Source organism: Poecilia formosa, unplaced genomic scaffold (assembly GCF_000485575.1).
Source record: "Poecilia formosa unplaced genomic scaffold, Poecilia_formosa-5.1.2 Scaffold771, whole genome shotgun sequence".
Classification (NCBI taxonomy): Eukaryota; Metazoa; Chordata; class Actinopteri; order Cyprinodontiformes; family Poeciliidae; genus Poecilia; species Poecilia formosa.
The window spans coordinates 52184-55738 of NW_006800710.1; the positions used below are offsets into that span (position 1 = coordinate 52184).

At 39.7% G+C, this 3555-nt stretch overlaps 1 protein-coding gene and 1 long non-coding RNA gene across 6 annotated transcripts in view; one reads left to right on the forward strand and one right to left on the reverse strand.

The window, feature by feature from the left end:
• Window positions 1-3555, forward strand: part of LOC103131472 (MAM domain-containing glycosylphosphatidylinositol anchor protein 2-like) — a 76414-nt gene that overhangs the window by 40236 nt on the left and 32623 nt on the right. The window lies entirely within an intron of this gene.
• The window catches only part of LOC107834793 (uncharacterized), a 15996-nt gene continuing 12788 nt past the window's right edge, over window positions 348-3555 (reverse strand). The window contains exons 3-4 of the long non-coding RNA XR_001660620.1: window positions 752-756; window positions 348-357 (exon numbers count right to left, since the gene is read on the reverse strand). This is a non-coding gene — a long non-coding RNA (uncharacterized LOC107834793). The remainder of the gene's footprint in view (window positions 358-751; window positions 757-3555) is intronic.

Sequence of the window (3555 nt, forward strand, 5' to 3'; positions counted from 1 at the left end):
TCTGAATACTTTCCATACCCACTGTAAATTGGACTAAGCAGTGGCCCTGTTTAGTCCCTTGACTCCTATAATTGTGGAGTGCTTTCAGAGATAGCTCTGCTGTCTCTGAAAGCACTCCACTCTGCTCTGGTGATCAAGTTTTGCAGCCCATTAAAGAGCATATTGCCCCAGACTATGCTGTCACAAATTTGCACATCGTGCTGACAGATCCAGAGAGGATGCCATTGCTGTTGCTTTCCAGTCAGCATGGAACCACCTGGAGCAACAGCAGAGCTACGTCTGTTGTGGATTACAGTTCAGCCTTCAACACAATAATCCTGGACAGACTCATCAGTGATCTGGTCACTCTCAGCTTTCCTCCTCTGGACTTCCTCACCAACCGACAACAGACTGTGAGTCTTGGCCCCATCTCTCCTCTACACACTGAGCATTAGCTCCCCACAGGGCTGTGTGCTGAGGCCCGTCCTGCATTGCCTCTACACACTAGATTACAGTCCAGCCCATAATAACAATCGCATCATCAAGTTTGCTAATGACACCACAGAGCTCATCTCACAGGGTGATAAGGCAACCTACAGAGAAGTCGTGAATCTGGCAGCCCTGTGTTCAAAGAACAACCTCACTCCGAACACCAAGAAAACCAACGAGGTCATCATGGACTTCAGGAAGCTTAGCACTGACCCAACTCCTCCCTACATCAATGGTGAGCGTCCACATACTTAACTTTCTTGGCATTTTCATTTCTTCCAACTTCTCCTGGACTGACAGCGTTACAGCAGTGGTAAATGACTTTGTGCTTGTATAACACCAGTCAAGTCTAGAGGACCCCAAAGTGCTTCACACTACAGTTATTCATCCATTTATGCACACTCACGCATTGATGATGGCAACGTACTACAGCTGTCCTGTTTATCTACCACTCATCCATTGAGAACCTGCAGACATACTGCATCATATGATAAGGCAGCTGTACTGTTGCAGACAAGGTGAAGCTCCAGAGTGTCAGAAAGGCAGCTAAGAGGATCATTGGCAATCCTCTCCCCTCTCTGGTGGACATTTACACCTTCAGCTGCCTCAGCAGAGCCAAGGACAACACCAACCCTGGCTTCTACATGTTTGACCTGCTGCCCTCAGGGAGGCGAAGCAGATGCATCAAAACGAATAGACTCAAAAACTGCTTCTTGAATGCTCACATGCACTAATTATATAGTGGTTATATGTGTATGTGTGTATCTATATACATTTAACAGATTAATATTGTACATAATGTAAATATCACCATGTTTATGTTTATGTTGTATATATTTTCTACATTGTTTGCATTGTTGGAGGTGCCTTTAATCTCAATGTACATTGTACAGTGACAAATAATAAATTCAATTCAATTCAGCATGACTATACTTTTGGCAAAATGTAAGAGAATGATGCTCGCTGTATGGAAATGGTATAAATTAGCTGGATATTCATTCCATTACTTTCTGGAACTGAAAAAAGTTTGTCTGTGTTGGACTATAGAGATATTTTTTAATATGATTGCTCCTTCATAATGTCTTAAGATGCTTGACTCTGCCTAACGCTCTTCTCTGCAGTTCATTACCGACTCCAAAATATCAATAGATCACTGTGGTTTATACTCAAGAGTGGAATGGCCTGTTCTGGCTACCTGAAGGAGCTCCCATTGTTTAATTTTTATGGACCATGCAATATTTGGACTCCTGACAACCTATATTTGTATCGCAATTGCATGGAGAATTGTTGACTCATACTTTTCGGTCAGAGAATTTATGTTTCTTTCTGTCCCTTTCGCTATGACTGAATTCTGCAAGAAGGCTTTCATTCTTTCTTCTACTGTATTGGATCTTGTTACAAGGAACTTTTAGATGGACTGAATTCCTTTCGTTTAGTGATGTTAAATCTAAGCTAAAAGTTCTAGGCCGATTTTATTACATGCACCTGTTTTTTTTGTAGCTTGACGTCTTTTAATTGTAAGCAGTGGCGCAACAAGGGGGTATGCAGCGCATGCAACGCAAAGGGGCGCAGCACCAGAGGGGGCATCAAAACCCCGTCTGGAGGGGGCGGCATGCCGATTATGTTTTCCCATACACGTTATTAAGTCAAAAGCCTCCCCGAAGTGTCCTCACACTGCCATGGATGTAAAGTTTGCTTCATCCAATTTCCTCCTTCTCCCGACCTCACTGTTTTGTAGCTTATTTTCCAACAGTTATGTTATAGCCTGAATCTAAATATTTAAGTCAATATTTTATGATAAATGATACTCCCTTACAGGTCTAGTCTTGTTTTTCTTTTATTCTACAATTATTGTCCATTCACAGCAAATCCAGGAGGCCCATATTAACACTGTCAGATTTGATTTCAACACTTTTAAAGTGTCTATATGGGTCCACACCAGAAAGTGTTAATTTAACTATTTTTGGAGAGTTGGTATCTTAACTCTTATAAAGTGTCAAATATCAAATCTGCTGGAGTTAATAATTTAACACTTACTGACACTAATTCAGTGTTAGATCTTAATATTAACTCTCACAGAGTACTTCTTTAACTTCTTAAGAGTTATTTGTAATTAATATTAAATAGGTACTTTGTGTTGAACTTTTAAAAATTCTTTGGAAAATAAACATTTAATAAAGAGGCAATGATTTTCTCAAATGCATTTATTTCAAAATGTGCACCATAATTACAAAACATATTACAAGGTGGAATAATGTGCATGTTTCACATGTCACTTTTATTCACATATTGCTTTTTAAAAGGTTTAGCATATCAGCTGGGCAATACAAAATGCAGTATGCTTAATACAATACAATATGCATGAAATTGTTCAAAGTACAAGGTGGAGAAAGTAAAGCCTGTATCAATGCATGCAGTTCATGTAATATGAGAGTAAATTTTCTTTTAACAGGTGGATTGCCAGATATTACAGTACATAACAGACCAACCTGATATTCAGATCCATCATTTCTTATCCAGTTTCTGTTTCTGTTCATAAGAGACAGTTCCTCTCTGCACTCCACCAGAGAGATGTCCACTCACTAACAGACTGTCTTCAGGTTGTTGGGCTGTTCGTGAAGTTTGGCCGGAGACACCAACATGCTCCTCTACTGCATTAGACAGTCTTCAGTCTCTGAGTACTACAGCCAGTGTAGGTCTCTGGATCATAACAAACAAAAAAACAGAATAAGGAATGGAGCGAAGGAATACATTTTTACTACAACTCTAACAACAAGCCTCCATTACAGAAATGTGGAGTTTCAGAAATATTAACACTTACATAATCATTTTTGGAGCTTGAATCTTCGAAGAATCCATGGAGGGATCAGGAGGGGAGGTTAGGCTGACGACTGGAGATTCATCTGCAACCAGACTGGTTCTAATATATACAAAAAGGCAATAAAAGGATTAAAACATGCTGCAAAGCATATATAAGAAGACACGACAACGGGAATAATGCTCTCAACGTGAAAAAGCCTTTTACATTTTTTCAAAGGAAAAAAATCGACCAGAAAGGTTGATAAATCTGACCAATATGCATGTAAA